The sequence below is a fragment of the Dendropsophus ebraccatus genome, chromosome 1 (assembly GCF_027789765.1).
Source record: "Dendropsophus ebraccatus isolate aDenEbr1 chromosome 1, aDenEbr1.pat, whole genome shotgun sequence".
In the NCBI taxonomy this organism is placed as follows: Eukaryota; Metazoa; Chordata; class Amphibia; order Anura; family Hylidae; genus Dendropsophus; species Dendropsophus ebraccatus.
The window spans coordinates 209,488,059-209,512,271 of NC_091454.1; the positions used below are offsets into that span (position 1 = coordinate 209,488,059).

At 46.6% G+C, this 24,213-nt stretch overlaps 40 non-coding genes across 40 annotated transcripts; all 40 read left to right on the forward strand.

Annotated features, from left to right (window-relative positions):
* The first annotated feature begins 451 nt into the window (after nt 1-451).
* Nucleotides 452-523, forward strand: TRNAW-CCA (transfer RNA tryptophan (anticodon CCA)). The gene has a single exon. It is a non-coding gene; the product is annotated as a tRNA-Trp (tRNA).
* A 422-nt stretch (nt 524-945) lies between these two features.
* Nucleotides 946-1,017, forward strand: TRNAW-CCA (transfer RNA tryptophan (anticodon CCA)). The gene has a single exon. It is a non-coding gene; the product is annotated as a tRNA-Trp (tRNA).
* A 418-nt stretch (nt 1,018-1,435) lies between these two features.
* Nucleotides 1,436-1,507, forward strand: TRNAC-ACA (transfer RNA cysteine (anticodon ACA)). Its single transcript has one exon. It is a non-coding gene; the product is annotated as a tRNA-Cys (tRNA).
* A 413-nt stretch (nt 1,508-1,920) lies between these two features.
* On the forward strand, nt 1,921-1,992 carry TRNAW-CCA (transfer RNA tryptophan (anticodon CCA)). The gene has a single exon. It is a non-coding gene; the product is annotated as a tRNA-Trp (tRNA).
* A 422-nt stretch (nt 1,993-2,414) lies between these two features.
* Nucleotides 2,415-2,486, forward strand: TRNAW-CCA (transfer RNA tryptophan (anticodon CCA)). Its single transcript has one exon. It is a non-coding gene; the product is annotated as a tRNA-Trp (tRNA).
* An 805-nt stretch (nt 2,487-3,291) lies between these two features.
* On the forward strand, nt 3,292-3,363 carry TRNAC-ACA (transfer RNA cysteine (anticodon ACA)). Its single transcript has one exon. It is a non-coding gene; the product is annotated as a tRNA-Cys (tRNA).
* Nucleotides 3,364-3,776: 413 nt separating this feature from the next.
* On the forward strand, nt 3,777-3,848 carry TRNAW-CCA (transfer RNA tryptophan (anticodon CCA)). The gene has a single exon. It is a non-coding gene; the product is annotated as a tRNA-Trp (tRNA).
* A 911-nt stretch (nt 3,849-4,759) lies between these two features.
* On the forward strand, nt 4,760-4,831 carry TRNAW-CCA (transfer RNA tryptophan (anticodon CCA)). The gene has a single exon. It is a non-coding gene; the product is annotated as a tRNA-Trp (tRNA).
* An 805-nt stretch (nt 4,832-5,636) lies between these two features.
* On the forward strand, nt 5,637-5,708 carry TRNAC-ACA (transfer RNA cysteine (anticodon ACA)). The gene has a single exon. It is a non-coding gene; the product is annotated as a tRNA-Cys (tRNA).
* A 413-nt stretch (nt 5,709-6,121) lies between these two features.
* TRNAW-CCA (transfer RNA tryptophan (anticodon CCA)) lies at nt 6,122-6,193 on the forward strand. Its single transcript has one exon. It is a non-coding gene; the product is annotated as a tRNA-Trp (tRNA).
* A 1,396-nt stretch (nt 6,194-7,589) lies between these two features.
* On the forward strand, nt 7,590-7,661 carry TRNAW-CCA (transfer RNA tryptophan (anticodon CCA)). The gene has a single exon. It is a non-coding gene; the product is annotated as a tRNA-Trp (tRNA).
* Nucleotides 7,662-8,083: 422 nt separating this feature from the next.
* Nucleotides 8,084-8,155, forward strand: TRNAW-CCA (transfer RNA tryptophan (anticodon CCA)). The gene has a single exon. It is a non-coding gene; the product is annotated as a tRNA-Trp (tRNA).
* Nucleotides 8,156-8,568: 413 nt separating this feature from the next.
* Nucleotides 8,569-8,640, forward strand: TRNAW-CCA (transfer RNA tryptophan (anticodon CCA)). The gene has a single exon. It is a non-coding gene; the product is annotated as a tRNA-Trp (tRNA).
* A 422-nt stretch (nt 8,641-9,062) lies between these two features.
* On the forward strand, nt 9,063-9,134 carry TRNAW-CCA (transfer RNA tryptophan (anticodon CCA)). The gene has a single exon. It is a non-coding gene; the product is annotated as a tRNA-Trp (tRNA).
* A 418-nt stretch (nt 9,135-9,552) lies between these two features.
* TRNAC-ACA (transfer RNA cysteine (anticodon ACA)) lies at nt 9,553-9,624 on the forward strand. The gene has a single exon. It is a non-coding gene; the product is annotated as a tRNA-Cys (tRNA).
* Nucleotides 9,625-10,037: 413 nt separating this feature from the next.
* On the forward strand, nt 10,038-10,109 carry TRNAW-CCA (transfer RNA tryptophan (anticodon CCA)). The gene has a single exon. It is a non-coding gene; the product is annotated as a tRNA-Trp (tRNA).
* Nucleotides 10,110-10,531: 422 nt separating this feature from the next.
* Nucleotides 10,532-10,603, forward strand: TRNAW-CCA (transfer RNA tryptophan (anticodon CCA)). The gene has a single exon. It is a non-coding gene; the product is annotated as a tRNA-Trp (tRNA).
* Nucleotides 10,604-11,021: 418 nt separating this feature from the next.
* On the forward strand, nt 11,022-11,093 carry TRNAC-ACA (transfer RNA cysteine (anticodon ACA)). Its single transcript has one exon. It is a non-coding gene; the product is annotated as a tRNA-Cys (tRNA).
* A 901-nt stretch (nt 11,094-11,994) lies between these two features.
* On the forward strand, nt 11,995-12,066 carry TRNAW-CCA (transfer RNA tryptophan (anticodon CCA)). The gene has a single exon. It is a non-coding gene; the product is annotated as a tRNA-Trp (tRNA).
* Nucleotides 12,067-12,484: 418 nt separating this feature from the next.
* Nucleotides 12,485-12,556, forward strand: TRNAC-ACA (transfer RNA cysteine (anticodon ACA)). Its single transcript has one exon. It is a non-coding gene; the product is annotated as a tRNA-Cys (tRNA).
* Nucleotides 12,557-12,969: 413 nt separating this feature from the next.
* Nucleotides 12,970-13,041, forward strand: TRNAW-CCA (transfer RNA tryptophan (anticodon CCA)). Its single transcript has one exon. It is a non-coding gene; the product is annotated as a tRNA-Trp (tRNA).
* A 911-nt stretch (nt 13,042-13,952) lies between these two features.
* TRNAW-CCA (transfer RNA tryptophan (anticodon CCA)) lies at nt 13,953-14,024 on the forward strand. The gene has a single exon. It is a non-coding gene; the product is annotated as a tRNA-Trp (tRNA).
* Nucleotides 14,025-14,437: 413 nt separating this feature from the next.
* On the forward strand, nt 14,438-14,509 carry TRNAW-CCA (transfer RNA tryptophan (anticodon CCA)). Its single transcript has one exon. It is a non-coding gene; the product is annotated as a tRNA-Trp (tRNA).
* A 422-nt stretch (nt 14,510-14,931) lies between these two features.
* TRNAW-CCA (transfer RNA tryptophan (anticodon CCA)) lies at nt 14,932-15,003 on the forward strand. The gene has a single exon. It is a non-coding gene; the product is annotated as a tRNA-Trp (tRNA).
* A 413-nt stretch (nt 15,004-15,416) lies between these two features.
* On the forward strand, nt 15,417-15,488 carry TRNAW-CCA (transfer RNA tryptophan (anticodon CCA)). The gene has a single exon. It is a non-coding gene; the product is annotated as a tRNA-Trp (tRNA).
* Nucleotides 15,489-15,910: 422 nt separating this feature from the next.
* Nucleotides 15,911-15,982, forward strand: TRNAW-CCA (transfer RNA tryptophan (anticodon CCA)). The gene has a single exon. It is a non-coding gene; the product is annotated as a tRNA-Trp (tRNA).
* Nucleotides 15,983-16,400: 418 nt separating this feature from the next.
* Nucleotides 16,401-16,472, forward strand: TRNAC-ACA (transfer RNA cysteine (anticodon ACA)). The gene has a single exon. It is a non-coding gene; the product is annotated as a tRNA-Cys (tRNA).
* A 413-nt stretch (nt 16,473-16,885) lies between these two features.
* TRNAW-CCA (transfer RNA tryptophan (anticodon CCA)) lies at nt 16,886-16,957 on the forward strand. The gene has a single exon. It is a non-coding gene; the product is annotated as a tRNA-Trp (tRNA).
* A 422-nt stretch (nt 16,958-17,379) lies between these two features.
* On the forward strand, nt 17,380-17,451 carry TRNAW-CCA (transfer RNA tryptophan (anticodon CCA)). Its single transcript has one exon. It is a non-coding gene; the product is annotated as a tRNA-Trp (tRNA).
* A 418-nt stretch (nt 17,452-17,869) lies between these two features.
* TRNAC-ACA (transfer RNA cysteine (anticodon ACA)) lies at nt 17,870-17,941 on the forward strand. Its single transcript has one exon. It is a non-coding gene; the product is annotated as a tRNA-Cys (tRNA).
* A 413-nt stretch (nt 17,942-18,354) lies between these two features.
* TRNAW-CCA (transfer RNA tryptophan (anticodon CCA)) lies at nt 18,355-18,426 on the forward strand. Its single transcript has one exon. It is a non-coding gene; the product is annotated as a tRNA-Trp (tRNA).
* A 422-nt stretch (nt 18,427-18,848) lies between these two features.
* On the forward strand, nt 18,849-18,920 carry TRNAW-CCA (transfer RNA tryptophan (anticodon CCA)). Its single transcript has one exon. It is a non-coding gene; the product is annotated as a tRNA-Trp (tRNA).
* A 418-nt stretch (nt 18,921-19,338) lies between these two features.
* TRNAC-ACA (transfer RNA cysteine (anticodon ACA)) lies at nt 19,339-19,410 on the forward strand. The gene has a single exon. It is a non-coding gene; the product is annotated as a tRNA-Cys (tRNA).
* A 413-nt stretch (nt 19,411-19,823) lies between these two features.
* On the forward strand, nt 19,824-19,895 carry TRNAW-CCA (transfer RNA tryptophan (anticodon CCA)). Its single transcript has one exon. It is a non-coding gene; the product is annotated as a tRNA-Trp (tRNA).
* Nucleotides 19,896-20,806: 911 nt separating this feature from the next.
* On the forward strand, nt 20,807-20,878 carry TRNAW-CCA (transfer RNA tryptophan (anticodon CCA)). Its single transcript has one exon. It is a non-coding gene; the product is annotated as a tRNA-Trp (tRNA).
* A 413-nt stretch (nt 20,879-21,291) lies between these two features.
* TRNAW-CCA (transfer RNA tryptophan (anticodon CCA)) lies at nt 21,292-21,363 on the forward strand. The gene has a single exon. It is a non-coding gene; the product is annotated as a tRNA-Trp (tRNA).
* Nucleotides 21,364-21,785: 422 nt separating this feature from the next.
* Nucleotides 21,786-21,857, forward strand: TRNAW-CCA (transfer RNA tryptophan (anticodon CCA)). The gene has a single exon. It is a non-coding gene; the product is annotated as a tRNA-Trp (tRNA).
* A 413-nt stretch (nt 21,858-22,270) lies between these two features.
* Nucleotides 22,271-22,342, forward strand: TRNAW-CCA (transfer RNA tryptophan (anticodon CCA)). The gene has a single exon. It is a non-coding gene; the product is annotated as a tRNA-Trp (tRNA).
* A 422-nt stretch (nt 22,343-22,764) lies between these two features.
* Nucleotides 22,765-22,836, forward strand: TRNAW-CCA (transfer RNA tryptophan (anticodon CCA)). The gene has a single exon. It is a non-coding gene; the product is annotated as a tRNA-Trp (tRNA).
* Nucleotides 22,837-23,568: 732 nt separating this feature from the next.
* On the forward strand, nt 23,569-23,640 carry TRNAW-CCA (transfer RNA tryptophan (anticodon CCA)). The gene has a single exon. It is a non-coding gene; the product is annotated as a tRNA-Trp (tRNA).
* Nucleotides 23,641-24,213: the final 573 nt, after the last annotated feature.

The following is a 24,213-nucleotide window of genomic DNA, read 5'->3' on the forward strand; positions in this document are numbered from 1 at the left end:
AGATCAGGAGGTTGCGTGTTCAAATCACGTAGGGGTCAGCGGTCTCTTTAGTCATTGTGCGACTCTTTAGACCTTCCTAGCGGACTGTTTCGTTGATTAAGATGCCAGATCTGCTGATTTTCTTGCTCTGTTTAATACCCATGCGAAACACCTACGAGGCAGTCGCAAATAACCTGGCTTAAGGGCCTTAAAGTCCTTCCCGACTCCATTCATGACAATGGTAACATGACCTTAGGTCAATATTCCATGTCTGCTAATCTAGTCATAGGTTTTGTTGTAGTCTTTCTTTCAAAAAAGACCTCCAAGACCTCTCACAGCCCTCTCCTGCATAGCAAGTTCAGAATCTAGACTTTGGCGCTTTAGCGAGGAATCTGTCCTGTCCTGAATCTAGACTTAGTTGCTTTGGCAAGGAATCTGTCCTGAATCCCTTCGAGAAAAGGCTGGCAGAGGTGACCTCGTGGCGCAACGGTAGCGCGTCTGACTCCAGATCAGAAGGTTGCGTGTTCAAATCACGTCGGGGTCAGCGCTCTCTTTAGTTGTTGTGCGACTCTTTAGACCTTCCTAGCGGACTGTTCCGTTGATGAAAATGCCAGAGCTGCTGATTTTCTTGCTTTGTTCAATACCCATGCGAAACACCTACGAGGCAGTTGCAAATAACCTGGCTTTAGGGCCTTAAAGTCCTTCCCGACTCCATTCATTACAATGGTAACACGACCTTAGGTCAATATTCCATCTCTGCTAATCTAGTCAGTAGGTTGTGTTATAGTCTTTCTTTCAAAAAAGACCTCCAAGACCTCTCCTCATAGCCCTCTCCTGCATAGCAAGTTCAGAATCTAGACTTAGACGCTTTAGCGAGGAATCTGTCCTGTCCTGTCCTGAATCTAGACTTAGTTGCTTTTGCAAGGAATCTGTCCTGAATCCCTTCGAGACAATCCTGGCAGAGGTGACCTCGTGGCGCAACGGTAGCGCGTCTGACTCCAGATCAGGAGGTTGCGTGTTCAAATCACGTCGGGGTCAGCGGTCTCTTTAGTCATTGTGCGACTCTTTAGACCTTCCTAGCGGACTGTTTCGTTGATTAAGATGCCAGATCTGCTGATTTTCTTGCTCTGTTTAATACCCATGCGAAACACCTACGAGGCAGTCGCAAATAACCTGGCTTAAGGGCCTTAAAGTCCTTCCCGACTCCATTCATGACAATGGTAACATGACCTTAGGTCAATATTCCATCTCTGCTAATCTAGTCATAGGTTTTGTTGTAGTCTTTCTTTCAAAAAAGACCTCCAAGACCTCTCACAGCCCTCTCCTGCATAGCAAGTTCAGAATCTAGACTTTGGCGCTTTAGTGAGGAATCTGTCCTGTCCTGTCCTGAATCTAGACTTAGTTGCTTTTGCAAGGAATGTGTCCTGAATCCCTTCGAGAAAAACCTGGAAAAGGTGACCTCGTGGAGCAACGGTAGCGCATCTGACTACAGATCAGAAGGTTGCGTGTTCAAATCACGTCGGGGTCAGCGCTCTCTTTAGTCGTTGTGCGACTCTTTAGACCTTCCTAGCAGACTGTTCCGTTGATGAAAATGCCAGAGCTGCTGATTTTCTTGCTCTGTTTAATACCCATGCGAAACACCTACGAGGCAGTCGCAAATAACCTGGCTTAAGGGACTTAAAGTCCTTCCCGTCTCCATTCATGACAATGGTAACATGACCTTAGGTCAATATTCCATCTCTGCTAATCTAGTCATAGGTTTTGTTGTAGTCTTTCTTTCAAAAAAGACCTCCAAGACCTCTCACAGCCCTCTCCTGCATAGCAAGTTCAGAATCTAGACTTTGACGCTTTAGCGAGGAATCTGTCCTGTCCTGAATCTAGACTTAGTTGCTTTGGCAAGGAATCTGTCCTGAATCCCTTCGAGAAAAGGCTGGCAGAGGTGACCTCGTGGCGCAACGGTAGCGCGTCTGACTCCAGATCAGAAGGTTGCGTGTTCAAATCACGTCGGGGTCAGCGCTCTCTTTAGTTGTTGTGCGACTCTTTAGACCTTCCTAGCGGACTGTTCCGTTGATGAAAATGCCAGAGCTGCTGATTTTCTTGCTTTGTTCAATACCCATGCGAAACACCTACGAGGCAGTTGCAAATAACCTGGCTTTAGGGCCTTAAAGTCCTTCCCGACTCCATTCATGACAATGGAAACACGACCTTAGGTCAATATTCCATCTCTGCTAATCTAGTCAGTAGGTTGTGTTATAGTCTTTCTTTCAAAAAAGACCTCCAAGACCTCTCCTCATAGCCCTCTCCTGCATAGCAAGTTCAGAATCTAGACTTAGACGCTTTAGCGAGGAATCTGTCCTGTCCTGTCCTGAATCTAGACTTAGTTGCTTTTGCAAGGAATCTGTCCTGAATCCCTTCGAGTCAATCCTGGCAGAGGTGACCTCGTGGCGCAACGGTAGCGCGTCTGACTCCAGATCAGGAGGTTGCGTGTTCAAATCACGTCGGGGTCAGCGGTCTCTTTAGTCATTGTGCGACTCTTTAGACCTTCCTAGCGGACTGTTTCGTTGATTAAGATGCCAGATCTGCTGATTTTCTTGCTCTGTTTAATACCCATGCGAAACACCTACGAGGCAGTCGCAAATAACCTGGCTTAAGGGCCTTAAAGTCCTTCCCGACTCCATTCATGACAATGGTAACATGACCTTAGGTCAATATTCCATGTCTGCTAATCTAGTCATAGGTTTTGTTGTAGTCTTTCTTTCAAAAAAGACCTCCAAGACCTCTCACAGCCCTCTCCTGCATAGCAAGTTCAGAATCTAGACTTTGGCGCTTTAGTGAGGAATCTGTCCTGTCCTGTCCTGATTCTAGACTTAGGGCCCTATTCCACGGGACGATTATCGTTCAGATTATCGTTAAATCGTTCGAATCTGAACGATAATCGTTCGGTTGAAATGCAGTTAACGATTAACGACCGAACGAGAAATCGTTGATCGTTTAATAAGACCTGGACCTATTTTTATCGTTGCTCGTTCGCAAATCGTTCGCATTGAATAAGACATCGTTCGGTCGTTCTCAATAGATACGAACGCAATAGTGAATAAATAGCGAAGAGAAACGATCGCAATTACGATCATAAGTAACGATTATCGTTCCATGGAAATGAGTGAACGTTTTCAGGTCTTTCGCAATAGCGGTCGTTTGAGATCGTTAATCGTTAACGATTATCCAAACGATAATCGTCCCGTGGAATAGGGCCCTTAGTTGCTTTTGCAAGGAATGTGTCCTGAATCCCTTCGAGAAAAACCTGGAAAAGGTGACCTCGTGGAGCAACGGTAGCGCATCTGACTACAGATCAGAAGGTTGCGTGTTCAAATCACGTCGGGGGCAGCGCTCTTTTTAGTCGTTGTGCGACTCTTTAGACCTTCCTAGCAGACTGTTCCGTTGATGAAAATGCCAGAGCTGCTGATTTTCTTGCTCTGTTTAATACCCATGCGAAACACCTACGAGGCAGTCGCAAATAACCTGGCTTAAGGGACTTAAAGTCCTTCCCGTCTCCATTCATGACAATGGTAACATGACCTTAGGTCAATATTCCATCTCTGCTAATCTAGTCATAGGTTTTGTTGTAGTCTTTCTTTAAAAAAAGACCTCCAAGACTTCTCACAGCCCTCTCCTGCATAGCAAGTTCAGAATCTAGACTTTGACGCTTTAGCGAGGAATCTGTCCTGTCCTGAATCTAGACTTAGTTGCTTTGGCAAGGAATCTGTCCTGAATCCCTTCGAGAAAAGGCTGGCAGAGGTGACCTCGTGGCGCAACGGTAGCGCGTCTGACTCCAGATCAGAAGGTTGCGTGTTCAAATCACGTCGGGGTCAGCGCTCTCTTTAGTCGTTGTGTGACTCTTTAGACCTTCCTAGCGGACTGTTCCGTTGATGAAAATGCCAGAGCTGCTGATTTTCTTCCTTTGTTCAATACCCATGCGAAACACCTACGAGGCAGTTGCAAATAACCTGGCTTTAGGGCCTTAAAGTCCTTCCCGACTCCATTCATGACAATGGTAACACGACCTTAGGTCAATATTCCATCTCTGCTAATCTAGTCAGTAGGTTGTGTTATAGTCTTTCTTTCAAAAAAGACCTCCAAGACCTCTCCTCATAGCCCTCTCCTGCATAGCAAGTTCAGAATCTAGACTAAGACGCTTTAGCGAGGAATCTGTCCTGTCCTGAATCTAGACTTAGTTGCTTTGGCAAGGAATCTGTCCTGAATCCCTTCGAGAAAAGGCTGGCAAAGGTGACCTCGTGGCGCACCAGTAGCGCATCTGACTCCAGAACAGAGGGTTGCGTGTTCAAATCACGTCGGGGTCAGCGCTCTCTTTAGTCGTTGTGCGACTCTTTAGACCTTCCTAGCGGACTGTTCCGTTGATGAAAATGCCAGAGCTGCTGATTTTCTTGCTCTGTTCAATACCCATGCGAAACACCTACGAGGCAGTTGCAAATAACCTGGCTTTAGGGCCTTAAAGTCCTTCCCGACTCCATTCATGACAATGGAAACACGACCTTAGGTCAATATTCCATCTCTGCTAATCTAGTCAGTAGGTTGTGTTATAGTCTTTCTTTCAAAAAAGACCTCCAAGACCTCTCCTCATAGCCCTCTCCTGCATAGCAAGTTCAGAATCTAGACTTAGACGCTTTAGCGAGGAATCTGTCCTGTCCTGTCCTGAATCTAGACTTAGTTGCTTTTGCAAGGAATCTGTCCTGAATCCCTTCGAGTCAATCCTGGCAGAGGTGACCTCGTGGCGCAACGGTAGCGCGTCTGACTCCAGATCAGGAGGTTGCGTGTTCAAATCACGTCGGGGTCAGCGGTCTCTTTAGTCATTGTGCGACTCTTTAGACCTTCCTAGCGGACTGTTTCGTTGATTAAGATGCCAGATCTGCTGATTTTCTTGCTCTGTTTAATACCCATGCGAAACACCTACGAGGCAGTCGCAAATAACCTGGCTTAAGGGCCTTAAAGTCCTTCCCGACTCCATTCATGACAATGGTAACATGACCTTAGGTCAATATTCCATGTCTGCTAATCTAGTCATAGGTTTTGTTGTAGTCTTTCTTTCAAAAAAGACCTCCAAGACCTCTCACAGCCCTCTCCTGCATAGCAAGTTCAGAATCTAGACTTTGGCGCTTTAGTGAGGAATCTGTCCTGTCCTGTCCTGAATCTAGACTTAGGGCCCTATTCCACGGGACGATTATCGTTCAGATTATCGTTAAATCGTTCGAATCTGAACGATAATCGTTCGGTTGAAATGCAGTTAACGATTAACGACCGAACGAGAAATCGTTGATCGTTTAATAAGACCTGGACCTATTTTTATCGTTGCTCGTTCGCAAATCGTTCGCATTGAATAAGACATCGTTCGGTCGTTCTCAATAGATACGAACGCAATAGCGAATAAATAGCGAAGAGAAACGATCGCAATTACGATCATAAGTAACGATTATCGTTCCATGGAAATGAGTGAACGTTTTCAGGTCTTTCGCAATAGCGGTCGTTTGAGATCGTTAATCGTTAACGATTATCCAAACGATAATCGTCCCGTGGAATAGGGCCCTTAGTTGCTTTTGCAAGGAATGTGTCCTGAATCCCTTCGAGAAAAACCTGGAAAAGGTGACCTCGTGGAGCAACGGTAGCGCATCTGACTACAGATCAGAAGGTTGCGTGTTCAAATCACGTCGGGGTCAGCGCTCTCTTTAGTCGTTGTGCGACTCTTTAGACCTTCCTAGCAGACTGTTCCGTTGATGAAAATGCCAGAGCTGCTGATTTTCTTGCTCTGTTTAATACCCATGCGAAACACCTACGAGGCAGTCGCAAATAACCTGGCTTAAGGGACTTAAAGTCCTTCCCGTCTCCATTCATGACAATGGTAACATGACCTTAGGTCAATATTCCATCTCTGCTAATCTAGTCATAGGTTTTGTTGTAGTCTTTCTTTAAAAAAAGACCTCCAAGACTTCTCACAGCCCTCTCCTGCATAGCAAGTTCAGAATCTAGACTTTGACGCTTTAGCGAGGAATCTGTCCTGTCCTGAATCTAGACTTAGTTGCTTTGGCAAGGAATCTGTCCTGAATCCCTTCGAGAAAAGGCTGGCAGAGGTGACCTCGTGGCGCAACGGTAGCGCGTCTGACTCCAGATCAGAAGGTTGCGTGTTCAAATCACGTCGGGGTCAGCGCTCTCTTTAGTCGTTGTGTGACTCTTTAGACCTTCCTAGCGGACTGTTCCGTTGATGAAAATGCCAGAGCTGCTGATTTTCTTCCTTTGTTCAATACCCATGCGAAACACCTACGAGGCAGTTGCAAATAACCTGGCTTTAGGGCCTTAAAGTCCTTCCCGACTCCATTCATGACAATGGTAACACGACCTTAGGTCAATATTCCATCTCTGCTAATCTAGTCAGTAGGTTGTATTATAGTCTTTCTTTCAAAAAAGACCTCCAAGACCTCTCCTCATAGCCCTCTCCTGCATAGCAAGTTCAGAATCTAGACTAAGACGCTTTAGCGAGGAATCTGTCCTGTCCTGAATCTAGACTTAGTTGCTTTGGCAAGGAATCTGTCCTGAATCCCTTCGAGAAAAGGCTGGCAAAGGTGACCTCGTGGCGCACCAGTAGCGCATCTGACTCCAGAACAGAGGGTTGCGTGTTCAAATCACGTCGGGGTCAGCGCTCTCTTTAGTCGTTGTGCGACTCTTTAGACCTTCCTAGCGGACTGTTCCGTTGATGAAAATGCCAGAGCTGCTGATTTTCTTGCTCTGTTCAATACCCATGCGAAACACCTACGAGGCAGTTGCAAATAACCTGGCTTTAGGGCCTTAAAGTCCTTCCCGACTCCATTCATGACAATGGTAACACGACCTTAGGTCAATATTCCATCTCTGCTAATCTAGTCAGTAGGTTGTTTTATAGTCTTTCTTTCAAAAAAGACCTCCAAGACCTCTCCTCATAGCCCTCTCCTGCATAGCAAGTTCAGAATCTAGACTTAGACGCTTTAGCGAGGAATCTGTCCTGTCCTGTCCTGAATCTAGACTTAGTTGCTTTTGCAAGGAATCTGTCCTGAATCCCTTCGAGACAATCCTGGCAGAGGTGACCTCGTGGCGCAACGGTAGCGCGTCTGACTCCAGATCAGGAGGTTGCGTGTTTAAATCATGTCGGGGTCAGCGCTCTCTTTAGTCATTGTGCGACTCTTTAGACCTTCCTAGCGGACTGTTCCGTTGATTAAGATGCCAGATCTGCTGATTTTCTTGCTCTGTTTAATACCCATGCGAAACACCTACGAGGCAGTCGCAAATAACCTGGCTTAAGGGCCTTAAAGTCCTTCCCGACTCCATTCATGACAATGGTAACATGACCTTAGGTCAATATTCCATCTCTGCTAATCTAGTCATAGGTTTTGTTGTAGTCTTTCTTTCAAAAAAGACCTCCAAGACCTCTCACAGCCCTCTCCTGCATAGCAAGTTCAGAATCTAGACTTTGACGCTTTAGCGAGGAATCTGTCCTGTCCTGAATCTAGACTTAGTTGCTTTGGCAAGGAATCTGTCCTGAATCCCTTCGAGAAAAGGCTGGCAGAGGTGACCTCGTGGCGCAACGGTAGCGCGTCTGACTCCAGATCAGAAGGTTGCGTGTTCAAATCACGTCGGGGTCAGCGCTCTCTTTAGTTGTTGTGCGACTCTTTAGACCTTCCTAGCGGACTGTTCCGTTGATGAAAATGCCAGAGCTGCTGATTTTCTTGCTTTGTTCAATACCCATGCGAAACACCTACGAGGCAGTTGCAAATAACCTGGCTTTAGGGCCTTAAAGTCCTTCCCGACTCCATTCATGACAATGGAAACACGACCTTAGGTCAATATTCCATCTCTGCTAATCTAGTCAGTAGGTTGTGTTATAGTCTTTCTTTCAAAAAAGACCTCCAAGACCTCTCCTCATAGCCCTCTCCTGCATAGCAAGTTCAGAATCTAGACTTAGACGCTTTAGCGAGGAATCTGTCCTGTCCTGTCCTGAATCTAGACTTAGTTGCTTTTGCAAGGAATCTGTCCTGAATCCCTTCGAGACAATCCTGGCAGAGGTGACCTCGTGGCGCAACGGTAGCGCGTCTGACTCCAGATCAGGAGGTTGCGTGTTCAAATCACGTCGGGGTCAGCGGTCTCTTTAGTCATTGTGCGACTCTTTAGACCTTCCTAGCGGACTGTTTCGTTGATTAAGATGCCAGATCTGCTGATTTTCTTGCTCTGTTTAATACCCATGCGAAACACCTACGAGGCAGTCGCAAATAACCTGGCTTAAGGGCCTTAAAGTCCTTCCCGACTCCATTCATGACAATGGTAACATGACCTTAGGTCAATATTCCATGTCTGCTAATCTAGTCATAGGTTTTGTTGTAGTCTTTCTTTCAAAAAAGACCTCCAAGACCTCTCACAGCCCTCTCCTGCATAGCAAGTTCAGAATCTAGACTTTGGCGCTTTAGCGAGGAATCTGTCCTGTCCTGAATCTAGACTTAGTTGCTTTGGCAAGGAATCTGTCCTGAATCCCTTCGAGAAAAGGCTGGCAGAGGTGACCTCGTGGCGCAACGGTAGCGCGTCTGACTCCAGATCAGAAGGTTGCGTGTTCAAATCACGTCGGGGTCAGCGCTCTCTTTAGTTGTTGTGCGACTCTTTAGACCTTCCTAGCGGACTGTTCCGTTGATGAAAATGCCAGAGCTGCTGATTTTCTTGCTTTGTTCAATACCCATGCGAAACACCTACGAGGCAGTTGCAAATAACCTGGCTTTAGGGCCTTAAAGTCCTTCCCGACTCCATTCATTACAATGGTAACACGACCTTAGGTCAATATTCCATCTCTGCTAATCTAGTCAGTAGGTTGTGTTATAGTCTTTCTTTCAAAAAAGACCTCCAAGACCTCTCCTCATAGCCCTCTCCTGCATAGCAAGTTCAGAATCTAGACTTAGACGCTTTAGCGAGGAATCTGTCCTGTCCTGTCCTGAATCTAGACTTAGTTGCTTTTGCAAGGAATCTGTCCTGAATCCCTTCGAGACAATCCTGGCAGAGGTGACCTCGTGGCGCAACGGTAGCGCGTCTGACTCCAGATCAGGAGGTTGCGTGTTCAAATCACGCCGGGGTCAGCGGTCTCTTTAGTCATTGTGCGACTCTTTAGACCTTCCTAGCGGACTGTTTCGTTGATTAAGATGCCAGATCTGCTGATTTTCTTGCTCTGTTTAATACCCATGCGAAACACCTACGAGGCAGTCGCAAATAACCTGGCTTAAGGGCCTTAAAGTCCTTCCCGACTCCATTCATGACAATGGTAACATGACCTTAGGTCAATATTCCATCTCTGCTAATCTAGTCATAGGTTTTGTTGTAGTCTTTCTTTCAAAAAAGACCTCCAAGACCTCTCACAGCCCTCTCCTGCATAGCAAGTTCAGAATCTAGACTTTGGCGCTTTAGTGAGGAATCTGTCCTGTCCTGTCCTGAATCTAGACTTAGTTGCTTTTGCAAGGAATGTGTCCTGAATCCCTTCGAGAAAAACCTGGAAAAGGTGACCTCGTGGAGCAACGGTAGCGCATCTGACTACAGATCAGAAGGTTGCGTGTTCAAATCACGTCGGGGTCAGCGCTCTCTTTAGTCGTTGTGCGACTCTTTAGACCTTCCTAGCAGACTGTTCCGTTGATGAAAATGCCAGAGATGCTGATTTTCTTGCTCTGTTTAATACCCATGCGAAACACCTACGAGGCAGTCGCAAATAACCTGGCTTAAGGGACTTAAAGTCCTTCCCGTCTCCATTCATGACAATGGTAACATGACCTTAGGTCAATATTCCATCTCTGCTAATCTAGTCATAGGTTTTGTTGTAGTCTTTCTTTCAAAAAAGACCTCCAAGACCTCTCACAGCCCTCTCCTGCATAGCAAGTTCAGAATCTAGACTTTGACGCTTTAGCGAGGAATCTGTCCTGTCCTGAATCTAGACTTAGTTGCTTTGGCAAGGAATCTGTCCTGAATCCCTTCGAGAAAAGGCTGGCAGAGGTGACCTCGTGGCGCAACGGTAGCGCGTCTGACTCCAGATCAGAAGGTTGCGTGTTCAAATCACGTCGGGGTCAGCGCTCTCTTTAGTTGTTGTGCGACTCTTTAGACCTTCCTAGCGGACTGTTCCGTTGATGAAAATGCCAGAGCTGCTGATTTTCTTGCTTTGTTCAATACCCATGCGAAACACCTACGAGGCAGTTGCAAATAACCTGGCTTTAGGGCCTTAAAGTCCTTCCCGACTCCATTCATGACAATGGAAACACGACCTTAGGTCAATATTCCATCTCTGCTAATCTAGTCAGTAGGTTGTGTTATAGTCTTTCTTTCAAAAAAGACCTCCAAGACCTCTCCTCATAGCCCTCTCCTGCATAGCAAGTTCAGAATCTAGACTTAGACGCTTTAGCGAGGAATCTGTCCTGTCCTGTCCTGAATCTAGACTTAGTTGCTTTTGCAAGGAATCTGTCCTGAATCCCTTCGAGACAATCCTGGCAGAGGTGACCTCGTGGCGCAACGGTAGCGCGTCTGACTCCAGATCAGGAGGTTGCGTGTTCAAATCACGTCGGGGTCAGCGGTCTCTTTAGTCATTGTGCGACTCTTTAGACCTTCCTAGCGGACTGTTTCGTTGATTAAGATGCCAGATCTGCTGATTTTCTTGCTCTGTTTAATACCCATGCGAAACACCTACGAGGCAGTCGCAAATAACCTGGCTTAAGGGCCTTAAAGTCCTTCCCGACTCCATTCATGACAATGGTAACATGACCTTAGGTCAATATTCCATGTCTGCTAATCTAGTCATAGGTTTTGTTGTAGTCTTTCTTTCAAAAAAGACCTCCAAGACCTCTCACAGCCCTCTCCTGCATAGCAAGTTCAGAATCTAGACTTTGGCGCTTTAGTGAGGAATCTGTCCTGTCCTGTCCTGAATCTAGACTTAGTTGCTTTTGCAAGGAATGTGTCCTGAATCCCTTCGAGAAAAACCTGGAAAAGGTGACCTCGTGGAGCAACGGTAGCGCATCTGACTACAGATCAGAAGGTTGCGTGTTCAAATCACGTCGGGGTCAGCGCTCTCTTTAGTCGTTGTGCGACTCTTTAGACCTTCCTAGCAGACTGTTCCGTTGATGAAAATGCCAGAGCTGCTGATTTTCTTGCTCTGTTTAATACCCATGCGAAACACCTACGAGGCAGTCGCAAATAACCTGGCTTAAGGGACTTAAAGTCCTTCCCGTCTCCATTCATGACAATGGTAACATGACCTTAGGTCAATATTCCATCTCTGCTAATCTAGTCATAGGTTTTGTTGTAGTCTTTCTTTAAAAAAAGACCTCCAAGACTTCTCACAGCCCTCTCCTGCATAGCAAGTTCAGAATCTAGACTTTGACGCTTTAGCGAGGAATCTGTCCTGTCCTGAATCTAGACTTAGTTGCTTTGGCAAGTAATCTGTCCTGAATCCCTTCGAGAAAAGGCTGGCAGAGGTGACCTCGTGGCGCAACTGTAGCGCGTCAGACTCCAGATCAGAAGGTTGCGTGTTCAAATCACGTCGGGGTCAGCGCTCTCTTTAGTTGTTGTGCAACTCTTTAGACCTTAGACCTTTCCGTTGATGAAAATGCCAGAGCTGCTGATTTTCTTGCTTTGTTCAATACCCATGCGAAACACCTACGAGGCAGTTGCAAATAACCTGGCTTTAGGGCCTTAAAGTCCTTCCCGACTCCATTCATGACAATGGTAACACGACCTTAGGTCAATATTCCATCTCTGCTAATCTAGTCAGTAGGTTGTGTTATAGTCTTTCTTTCAAAAAAGACCTCCAAGACCTCTCCTCATAGCCCTCTCCTGCATAGCAAGTTCAGAATCTAGACTTAGACGCTTTAGCGAGTAATCTGTCCTGTCCTGTCCTGAATCTAGACTTAGTTGCTTTTGCAAGGAATCTGTCCTGAATCCCTTCGAGAAAAGGCTGGCAGAGGTGACCTCGTGGCGCAATGGTAGCGCGTCTGACTCCAGATCAGGAGGTTGCGTGTACAAATCACGTCGGGGTCAGCGGTCTCTTTAGTCATTGTGCGACTCTTTAGACCTTCCTAGCGGACTGTTCCGTTGATTAAGATGCCAGATCTGCTGATTTTCTTGCTCTGTTTAATACCCATGCGAAACACCTACGAGGCAGTCGCAAATAACCTGGCTTAAGGGCCTTAAAGTCCTTCCCGACTCCATTCATGACAATGGTAACATGACCTTAGGTCAATATTCCATCTCTGCTAATCTAGTCATAGGTTTTGTTGTAGTCTTTCTTTCAAAAAAGACCTCCAAGACCTCTCACAGCCCTCTCCTGCATAGCAAGTTCAGAATCTAGACTTTGGCGCTTTAGTGAGGAATCTGTCCTGTCCTGTCCTGAATCTAGACTTAGTTGCTTTTGCAAGGAATGTGTCCTGAATCCCTTCGAGAAAAACCTGGAAAAGGTGACCTCGTGGAGCAACGGTAGCGCATCTGACTACAGATCAGAAGGTTGCGTGTTCAAATCACGTCGGGGTCAGCGCTCTCTTTAGTCGTTGTGCGACTCTTTAGACCTTCCTAGCAGACTGTTCCGTTGATGAAAATGCCAGAGCTGCTGATTTTCTTGCTCTGTTTAATACCCATGCGAAACACCTACGAGGCAGTCGCAAATAACCTGGCTTAAGGGACTTAAAGTCCTTCCCGTCTCCATTCATGACAATGGTAACATGACCTTAGGTCAATATTCCATCTCTGCTAATCTAGTCATAGGTTTTGTTGTAGTCTTTCTTTAAAAAAAGACCTCCAAGACTTCTCACAGCCCTCTCCTGCATAGCAAGTTCAGAATCTAGACTTTGACGCTTTAGCGAGGAATCTGTCCTGTCCTGAATCTAGACTTAGTTGCTTTGGCAAGGAATCTGTCCTGAATCCCTTCGAGAAAAGGCTGGCAGAGGTGACCTCGTGGCGCAACGGTAGCGCGTCTGACTCCAGATCAGAAGGTTGCGTGTTCAAATCACGTCGGGGTCAGCGCTCTCTTTAGTCGTTGTGTGACTCTTTAGACCTTCCTAGCGGACTGTTCCGTTGATGAAAATGCCAGAGCTGCTGATTTTCTTCCTTTGTTCAATACCCATGCGAAACACCTACGAGGCAGTTGCAAATAACCTGGCTTTAGGGCCTTAAAGTCCTTCCCGACTCCATTCATGACAATGGTAACACGACCTTAGGTCAATATTCCATCTCTGCTAATCTAGTCAGTAGGTTGTGTTATAGTCTTTCTTTCAAAAAAGACCTCCAAGACCTCTCCTCATAGCCCTCTCCTGCATAGCAAGTTCAGAATCTAGACTAAGACGCTTTAGCGAGGAATCTGTCCTGTCCTGAATCTAGACTTAGTTGCTTTGGCAAGGAATCTGTACTGAATCCCTTCGAGAAAAGGCTGGCAAAGGTGACCTCGTGGCGCACCAGTAGCGCATCTGACTCCAGAACAGAGGGTTGCGTGTTCAAATCACGTCGGGGTCAGCGCTCTCTTTAGTCGTTGTGCGACTCTTTAGACCTTCCTAGCGGACTGTTCCGTTGATGAAAATGCCAGAGCTGCTGATTTTCTTGCTCTGTTCAATACCCATGCGAAACACCTACGAGGCAGTTGCAAATAACCTGGCTTTAGGGCCTTAAAGTCCTTCCCGACTCCATTCATGACAATGGTAACACGACCTTAGGTCAATATTCCATCTCTGCTAATCTAGTCAGTAGGTTGTTTTATAGTCTTTCTTTCAAAAAAGACCTCCAAGACCTCTCCTCATAGCCCTCTCCTGCATAGCAAGTTCAGAATCTAGACTTAGACGCTTTAGCGAGGAATCTGTCCTGTCCTGTCCTGAATCTAGACTTAGTTGCTTTTGCAAGGAATCTGTCCTGAATCCCTTCGAGACAATCCTGGCAGAGGTGACCTCGTGGCGCAACGGTAGCGCGTCTGACTCCAGATCAGGAGGTTGCGTGTTCAAATCATGTCGGGGTCAGCGCTCTCTTTAGTCATTGTGCGACTCTTTAGACCTTCCTAGCGGACTGTTCCGTTGATTAAGATGCCAGATCTGCTGATTTTCTTGCTCTGTTTAATACCCATGCGAAACACCTACGAGGCAGTCGCAAATAACCTGGCTTAAGGGCCTTAAAGTCCTTCCCGACTCCATTCATGACAATGGTAACATGACCTTAGGTCAATATTCCATCTCTGCTAATCTAGTCATAGGTTTTGTTGTAGTCTTTCTTTCAAAAAAGACCTCCAAGACCTCTCACAGCCCTCTCCTGCATAGCAAGTTCAGAATCTAGACTTTGACGCTTTAGCGAGGAATCTGTCCTGTCCTGAATCTAGACTTAGTTGCTTTGGCAAGGAATCTGTCCTGAATCCCTTCGAGAAAAGGCTGGCAGAGGTGACCTCGTGGCGCAACGGTAGCGCGTCTGACTCCAGATCAGAAGGTTGCGTGTTCAAATCACGTCGGGGTCAGCGCTCTCTTTAGTTGTTGTGCGACTCTTTAGACCTTCCTAGCGGACTGTTCCGTTGATGAAAATGCCAGAGCTGCTGATTTTCTTGCTTTGTTCAATACCCATGCGAAACACCTACGAGGCAGTTGCAAATAACCTGGCTTTAGGGCCTTAAAGTCCTTCCCGACTCCATTCATGACAATGGAAACACGACCTTAGGTCAATATTCCATCTCTGCTAATCTAGTCAGTAGGTTGTGTTATAGTCTTTCTTTCAAAAAAGACCTCCAAGACCTCTCCTCATAGCCCTCTCCTGCATAGCAAGTTCAGAATCTAGACTTAGACGCTTTAGCGAGGAATCTGTCCTGTCCTGTCCTGAATCTAGACTTAGTTGCTTTTGCAAGGAATCTGTCCTGAATCCCTTCGAGACAATCCTGGCAGAGGTGACCTCGTGGCGCAACGGTAGCGCGTCTGACTCCAGATCAGGAGGTTGCGTGTTCAAATCACGTCGGGGTCAGCGGTCTCTTTAGTCATTGTGCGACTCTTTAGACCTTCCTAGCGGACTGTTACGTTGATTAAGATGCCAGATCTGCTGATTTTCTTGCTCTGTTTAATACCCATGCGAAACACCTACGAGGCAGTCGCAAATAACCTGGCTTAAGGGCCTTAAAGTCCTTCCCGACTCCATTCATGACAATGGTAACATGACCTTAGGTCAATATTCCATGTCTGCTAATCTAGTCATAGGTTTTGTTGTAGTCTTTCTTTCAAAAAAGACCTCCAAGACCTCTCACAGCCCTCTCCTGCATAGCAAGTTCAGAATCTAGACTTTGGCGCTTTAGCGAGGAATCTGTCCTGTCCTGAATCTAGACTTAGTTGCTTTGGCAAGGAATCTGTCCTGAATCCCTTCGAGAAAAGGCTGGCAGAGGTGACCTCGTGGCGCAACGGTAGCGCGTCTGACTCCAGATCAGAAGGTTGCGTGTTCAAATCACGTCGGGGTCAGCGCTCTCTTTAGTTGTTGTGCGACTCTTTAGACCTTCCTAGCGGACTGTTCCGTTGATGAAAATGCCAGAGCTGCTGATTTTCTTGCTTTGTTCAATACCCATGCGAAACACCTACGAGGCAGTTGCAAATAACCTGGCTTTAGGGCCTTAAAGTCCTTCCCGACTCCATTCATTACAATGGTAACACGACCTTAGGTCAATATTCCATCTCTGCTAATCTAGTCAGTAGGTTGTGTTATAGTCTTTCTTTCAAAAAAGACCTCCAAGACCTCTCCTCATAGCCCTCTCCTGCATAGCAAGTTCAGAATCTAGACTTAGACGCTTTAGCGAGGAATCTGTCCTGTCCTGTCCTGAATCTAGACTTAGTTGCTTTTGCAAGGAATCTGTCCTGAATCCCTTCGAGACAATCCTGGCAGAGGTGACCTCGTGGCGCAACGGTAGCGCGTCTGACTCCAGATCAGGAGGTTGCGTGTTCAAATCACGCCGGGGTCAGCGGTCTCTTTAGTCATTGTGCGACTCTTTAGACCTTCCTAGCGGACTGTTTCGTTGATTAAGATGCCAGATCTGCTGATTTTCTTGCTCTGTTTAATACCCATGCGAAACACCTACGAGGCAGTCGCAAATAACCTGGCTTAAGGGCCTTAAAGTCCTTCCCGACTCCATTCATGACAATGGTAACATGACCTTAGGTCAATATTCCATCTCTGCTAATCTAGTCATAGGTTTTGTTGTAGTCTTTCTTTCAAAAAAGACCTCCAAGACCTCTCACAGCCCTCTCCTGCATAGCAAGTTCAGAATCTAGACTTTGGCGCTTTAGTGAGGAATCTGTCCTGTCCTGTCCTGAATCTAGACTTAGTTGCTTTTGCAAGGAATGTGTCCTGAATCCCTTCGAGAAAAACCTGGAAAAGGTGACCTCGTGGAGCAACGGTAGCGCATCTGACTACAGATCAGAAGGTTGCGTGTTCAAATCACGTCGGGGTCAGCGCTCTCTTTAGTCGTTGTGCGACTCTTTAGACCTTCCTAGCAGACTGTTCCGTTGATGAAAATGCCAGAGATGCTGATTTTCTTGCTCTGTTTAATACCCATGCGAAACACCTACGAGGCAGTCGCAAATAACCTGGCTTAAGGGACTTAAAGTCCTTCCCGTCTCCATTCATGACAATGGTAACATGACCTTAGGTCAATATTCCATCTCTGCTAATCTAGTCATAGGTTTTGTTGTAGTCTTTCTTTCAAAAAAGACCTCCAAGACCTCTCACAGCCCTCTCCTGCATAGCAAGTTCAGAATCTAGACTTTGACGCTTTAGCGAGGAATCTGTCCTGTCCTGAATCTAGACTTAGTTGCTTTGGCAAGGAATCTGTCCTGAATCCCTTCGAGAAAAGGCTGGCAGAGGTGACCTCGTGGCGCAACGGTAGCGCGTCTGACTCCAGATCAGAAGGTTGCGTGTTCAAATCACGTCGGGGTCAGCGCTCTCTTTAGTTGTTGTGCGACTCTTTAGACCTTCCTAGCGGACTGTTCCGTTGATGAAAATGCCAGAGCTGCTGATTTTCTTGCTTTGTTCAATACCCATGCGAAACACCTACGAGGCAGTTGCAAATAACCTGGCTTTAGGGCCTTAAAGTCCTTCCCGACTCCATTCATGACAATGGAAACACGACCTTAGGTCAATATTCCATCTCTGCTAATCTAGTCAGTAGGTTGTGTTATAGTCTTTCTTTCAAAAAAGACCTCCAAGACCTCTCCTCATAGCCCTCTCCTGCATAGCAAGTTCAGAATCTAGACTTAGACGCTTTAGCGAGGAATCTGTCCTGTCCTGTCCTGAATCTAGACTTAGTTGCTTTTGCAAGGAATCTGTCCTGAATCCCTTCGAGACAATCCTGGCAGAGGTGACCTCGTGGCGCAACGGTAGCGCGTCTGACTCCAGATCAGGAGGTTGCGTGTTCAAATCACGTCGGGGTCAGCGGTCTCTTTAGTCATTGTGCGACTCTTTAGACCTTCCTAGCGGACTGTTTCGTTGATTAAGATGCCAGATCTGCTGATTTTCTTGCTCTGTTTAATACCCATGCGAAACACCTACGAGGCAGTCGCAAATAACCTGGCTTAAGGGCCTTAAAGTCCTTCCCGACTCCATTCATGACAATGGTAACATGACCTTAGGTCAATATTCCATGTCTGCTAATCTAGTCATAGGTTTTGTTGTAGTCTTTCTTTCAAAAAAGACCTCCAAGACCTCTCACAGCCCTCTCCTGCATAGCAAGTTCAGAATCTAGACTTTGGCGCTTTAGTGAGGAATCTGTCCTGTCCTGTCCTGAATCTAGACTTAGTTGCTTTTGCAAGGAATGTGTCCTGAATCCCTTCGAGAAAAACCTGGAAAAGGTGACCTCGTGGAGCAACGGTAGCGCATCTGACTACAGATCAGAAGGTTGCGTGTTCAAATCACGTCGGGGTCAGCGCTCTCTTTAGTCGTTGTGCGACTCTTTAGACCTTCCTAGCAGACTGTTCCGTTGATGAAAATGCCAGAGCTGCTGATTTTCTTGCTCTGTTTAATACCCATGCGAAACACCTACGAGGCAGTCGCAAATAACCTGGCTTAAGGGACTTAAAGTCCTTCCCGTCTCCATTCATGACAATGGTAACATGACCTTAGGTCAATATTCCATCTCTGCTAATCTAGTCATAGGTTTTGTTGTAGTCTTTCTTTAAAAAAAGACCTCCAAGACTTCTCACAGCCCTCTCCTGCATAGCAAGTTCAGAATCTAGACTTTGACGCTTTAGCGAGGAATCTGTCCTGTCCTGAATCTAGACTTAGTTGCTTTGGCAAGTAATCTGTCCTGAATCCCTTCGAGAAAAGGCTGGCAGAGGTGACCTCGTGGCGCAACGGTAGCGCGTCTGACTCCAGATCAGAAGGTTGCGTGTTCAAATCACGTCGGGGTCAGCGCTCTCTTTAGTTGTTGTGCGACTCTTTAGACCTTCCTAGCGGATTGTTCCGTTGATGAAAATGCCAGAGCTGCTGATTTTCTTGCTTTGTTCAATACCCATGCGAAACACCTACGAGGCAGTTGCAAATAACCTGGCTTTAGGGCCTTAAAGTCCTTCCCGACTCCATTCATTACAATGGTAACACGACCTTAGGTCAATATTCCATCTCTGCTAATCTAGTCAGTAGGTTGTGTTATAGTCTTTCTTTCAAAAAAGACCTCCAAGACCTCTCCTCATAGCCCTCTCCTGCATAGCAAGTTCAGAATCTAGACTTAGACGCTTTAGCGAGGAATCTGTCCTGTCCTGTCCTGAATCTAGACTTAGTTGCTTTTGCAAGGAATCTGTCCTGAATCCCTTCGAGACAATCCTGGCAGAGGTGACCTCGTGGCGCAACGGTAGCGCGTCTGACTCCAGATCAGGAGGTTGCGTGTTCAAATCACGTCGGGGTCAGCGGTCTCTTTAGTCATTGTGCGACTCTTTAGACCTTCCTAGCGGACTGTTTCGTTGATTAAGATGCCAGATCTGCTGATTTTCTTGCTCTGTTTAATACCCATGCGAAACACCTACGAGGCAGTCGCAAATAACCTGGCTTAAGGGCCTTAAAGTCCTTCCCGACTCCATTCATGACAATGGTAACATGACCTTAGGTCAATATTCCATCTCTGCTAATCTAGTCATAGGTTTTGTTGTAGTCTTTCTTTCAAAAAAGACCTCCAAGACCTCTCACAGCCCTCTCCTGCATAGCAAGTTCAGAATCTAGACTTTGGCGCTTTAGTGAGGAATCTGTCCTGTCCTGTCCTGAATCTAGACTTAGTTGCTTTTGCAAGGAATGTGTCCTGAATCCCTTCGAGAAAAACCTGGAAAAGGTGACCTCGTGGAGCAACGGTAGCGCATCTGACTACAGATCAGAAGGTTGCGTGTTCAAATCACGTCGGGGTCAGCGCTCTCTTTAGTCGTTGTGCGACTCTTTAGACCTTCCTAGCAGACTGTTCCGTTGATGAAAATGCCAGAGCTGCTGATTTTCTTGCTCTGTTTAATACCCATGCGAAACACCTACGAGGCAGTCGCAAATAACCTGGCTTAAGGGACTTAAAGTCCTTCCCGTCTCCATTCATGACAATGGTAACATGACCTTAGGTCAATATTCCATCTCTGCTAATCTAGTCATAGGTTTTGTTGTAGTCTTTCTTTAAAAAAAGACCTCCAAGACTTCTCACAGCCCTCTCCTGCATAGCAAGTTCAGAATCTAGACTTTGACGCTTTAGCGAGGAATCTGTCCTGTCCTGAATCTAGACTTAGTTGCTTTGGCAAGGAATCTGTCCTGAATCCCTTCGAGAAAAGGCTGGCAGAGGTGACCTCGTGGCGCAACGGTAGCGCGTCTGACTCCAGATCAGAAGGTTGCGTGTTCAAATCACGTCGGGGTCAGCGCTCTCTTTAGTCGTTGTGTGACTCTTTAGACCTTCCTAGCGGACTGTTCCGTTGATGAAAATGCCAGAGCTGCTGATTTTCTTCCTTTGTTCAATACCCATGCGAAACACCTACGAGGCAGTTGCAAATAACCTGGCTTTAGGGCCTTAAAGTCCTTCCCGACTCCATTCATGACAATGGTAACACGACCTTAGGTCAATATTCCATCTCTGCTAATCTAGTCAGTAGGTTGTGTTATAGTCTTTCTTTCAAAAAAGACCTCCAAGACCTCTCCTCATAGCCCTCTCCTGCATAGCAAGTTCAGAATCTAGACTAAGACGCTTTAGCGAGGAATCTGTCCTGTCCTGAATCTAGACTTAGTTGCTTTGGCAAGGAATCTGTACTGAATCCCTTCGAGAAAAGGCTGGCAAAGGTGACCTCGTGGCGCACCAGTAGCGCATCTGACTCCAGAACAGAGGGTTGCGTGTTCAAATCACGTCGGGGTCAGCGCTCTCTTTAGTCGTTGTGCGACTCTTTAGACCTTCCTAGCGGACTGTTCCGTTGATGAAAATGCCAGAGCTGCTGATTTTCTTGCTCTGTTCAATACCCATGCGAAACACCTACGAGGCAGTTGCAAATAACCTGGCTTTAGGGCCTTAAAGTCCTTCCCGACTCCATTCATGACAATGGTAACACGACCTTAGGTCAATATTCCATCTCTGCTAATCTAGTCAGTAGGTTGTTTTATAGTCTTTCTTTCAAAAAAGACCTCCAAGACCTCTCCTCATAGCCCTCTCCTGCATAGCAAGTTCAGAATCTAGACTTAGACGCTTTAGCGAGGAATCTGTCCTGTCCTGTCCTGAATCTAGACTTAGTTGCTTTTGCAAGGAATCTGTCCTGAATCCCTTCGAGACAATCCTGGCAGAGGTGACCTCGTGGCGCAACGGTAGCGCGTCTGACTCCAGATCAGGAGGTTGCGTGTTCAAATCATGTCGGGGTCAGCGCTCTCTTTAGTCATTGTGCGACTCTTTAGACCTTCCTAGCGGACTGTTCCGTTGATTAAGATGCCAGATCTGCTGATTTTCTTGCTCTGTTTAATACCCATGCGAAACACCTACGAGGCAGTCGCAAATAACCTGGCTTAAGGGCCTTAAAGTCCTTCCCGACTCCATTCATGACAATGGTAACATGACCTTAGGTCAATATTCCATCTCTGCTAATCTAGTCATAGGTTTTGTTGTAGTCTTTCTTTCAAAAAAGACCTCCAAGACCTCTCACAGCCCTCTCCTGCATAGCAAGTTCAGAATCTAGACTTTGACGCTTTAGCGAGGAATCTGTCCTGTCCTGAATCTAGACTTAGTTGCTTTGGCAAGGAATCTGTCCTGAATCCCTTCGAGAAAAGGCTGGCAGAGGTGACCTCGTGGCGCAACGGTAGCGCGTCTGACTCCAGATCAGAAGGTTGCGTGTTCAAATCACGTCGGGGTCAGCGCTCTCTTTAGTTGTTGTGCGACTCTTTAGACCTTCCTAGCGGACTGTTCCGTTGATGAAAATGCCAGAGCTGCTGATTTTCTTGCTTTGTTCAATACCCATGCGAAACACCTACGAGGCAGTTGCAAATAACCTGGCTTTAGGGCCTTAAAGTCCTTCCCGACTCCATTCATGACAATGGAAACACGACCTTAGGTCAATATTCCATCTCTGCTAATCTAGTCAGTAGGTTGTGTTATAGTCTTTCTTTCAAAAAAGACCTCCAAGACCTCTCCTCATAGCCCTCTCCTGCATAGCAAGTTCAGAATCTAGACTTAGACGCTTTAGCGAGGAATCTGTCCTGTCCTGTCCTGAATCTAGACTTAGTTGCTTTTGCAAGGAATCTGTCCTGAATCCCTTCGAGACAATCCTGGCAGAGGTGACCTCGTGGCGCAACGGTAGCGCGTCTGACTCCAGATCAGGAGGTTGCGTGTTCAAATCACGTCGGGGTCAGCGGTCTCTTTAGTCATTGTGCGACTCTTTAGACCTTCCTAGCGGACTGTTACGTTGATTAAGATGCCAGATCTGCTGATTTTCTTGCTCTGTTTAATACCCATGCGAAACACCTACGAGGCAGTCGCAAATAACCTGGCTTAAGGGCCTTAAAGTCCTTCCCGACTCCATTCATGACAATGGTAACATGACCTTAGGTCAATATTCCATGTCTGCTAATCTAGTCATAGGTTTTGTTGTAGTCTTTCTTTCAAAAAAGACCTCCAAGACCTCTCACAGCCCTCTCCTGCATAGCAAGTTCAGAATCTAGACTTTGGCGCTTTAGCGAGGAATCTGTCCTGTCCTGAATCTAGACTTAGTTGCTTTGGCAAGGAATCTGTCCTGAATCCCTTCGAGAAAAGGCTGGCAGAGGTGACCTCGTGGCGCAACGGTAGCGCGTCTGACTCCAGATCAGAAGGTTGCGTGTTCAAATCACGTCGGGGTCAGCGCTCTCTTTAGTTGTTGTGCGACTCTTTAGACCTTCCTAGCGGACTGTTCCGTTGATGAAAATGCCAGAGCTGCTGATTTTCTTGCTTTGTTCAATACCCATGCGAAACACCTACGAGGCAGTTGCAAATAACCTGGCTTTAGGGCCTTAAAGTCCTTCCCGACTCCATTCATTACAATGGTAACACGACCTTAGGTCAATATTCCATCTCTGCTAATCTAGTCAGTAGGTTGTGTTATAGTCTTTCTTTCAAAAAAGACCTCCAAGACCTCTCCTCATAGCCCTCTCCTGCATAGCAAGTTCAGAATCTAGACTTAGACGCTTTAGCGAGGAATCTGTCCTGTCCTGTCCTGAATCTAGACTTAGTTGCTTTTGCAAGGAATCTGTCCTGAATCCCTTCGAGACAATCCTGGCAGAGGTGACCTCGTGGCGCAACGGTAGCGCGTCTGACTCCAGATCAGGAGGTTGCGTGTTCAAATCACGTCGGGGTCAGCGGTCTCTTTAGTCATTGTGCGACTCTTTAGACCTTCCTAGCGGACTGTTTCGTTGATTAAGATGCCAGATCTGCTGATTTTCTTGCTCTGTTTAATACCCATGCGAAACACCTACGAGGCAGTCGCAAATAACCTGGCTTAAGGGCCTTAAAGTCCTTCCCGACTCCATTCATGACAATGGTAACATGACCTTAGGTCAATATTCCATCTCTGCTAATCTAGTCATAGGTTTTGTTGTAGTCTTTCTTTCAAAAAAGACCTCCAAGACCTCTCACAGCCCTCTCCTGCATAGCAAGTTCAGAATCTAGACTTTGACGCTTTAGCGAGGAATCTGTCCTGTCCTGAATCTAGACTTAGTTGCTTTGGCAAGGAATCTGTCCTGAATCCCTTCGAGAAAAGGCTGGCAGAGGTGACCTCGTGGCGCAACGGTAGCGCGTCTGACTCCAGATCAGATCGTTGCGTGTTCAAATCATGTCGGGGTCAGCGCTCTCTTTAGTCGTTGTGCGACTCTTTAGACCTTCCTAGCGGACTGTTCCGTTGATGAAAATGCCAGAGCTGCTGATTTTCTTGCTTTGTTCAATACCCATGCGAAACACCTACGAGGCAGTTGCAAATAACCTGGCTTTAGGGCCTTAAAGTCCTTCCCGACTCCATTCATTCCTGAATCTAGACTTAGTTGCTTTTGCAAGGAATCTGTCCTGAATCCCTTCGAGACAATCCTGGCAGAGGTGACCTCGTGGCGCAACGGTAGCGCGTCTGACTCCAGATCAGGAGGTTGCGTGTTCAAATCACGTCGGGGTCAGCGGTCTCTTTAGTCATTGTGCGACTCTTTAGACCTTCCTAGCGGACTGTTTCGTTGATTAAGATGCCAGATCTGCTGATTTTCTTGCTCTGTTTAATACCCATGCGAAACACCTACGAGGCAGTCGCAAATAACCTGGCTTAAGGGCCTTAAAGTCCTTCCCGACTCCATTCATGACAATGGTAACATGACCTTAGGTCAATATTCCATCTCTGCTAATCTAGTCATAGGTTTTGTTGTAGTCTTTCTTTCAAAAAAGACCTCCAAGACCTCTCACAGCCCTCTCCTGCATAGCAAGTTCAGAATCTAGACTTTGACGCTTTAGCGAGGAATCTGTCCTGTCCTGAATCTAGACTTAGTTGCTTTGGCAAGGAATCTGTCCTGAATCCCTTCGAGAAAAGGCTGGCAGAGGTGACCTCGTGGCGCAACGGTAGCGCGTCTGACTCCAGATCAGATCGTTGCGTGTTCAAATCATGTCGGGGTCAGCGCTCTCTTTAGTCGTTGTGCGACTCTTTAGACCTTCCTAGCGGACTGTTCCGTTGATGAAAATGCCAGAGCTGCTGATTTTCTTGC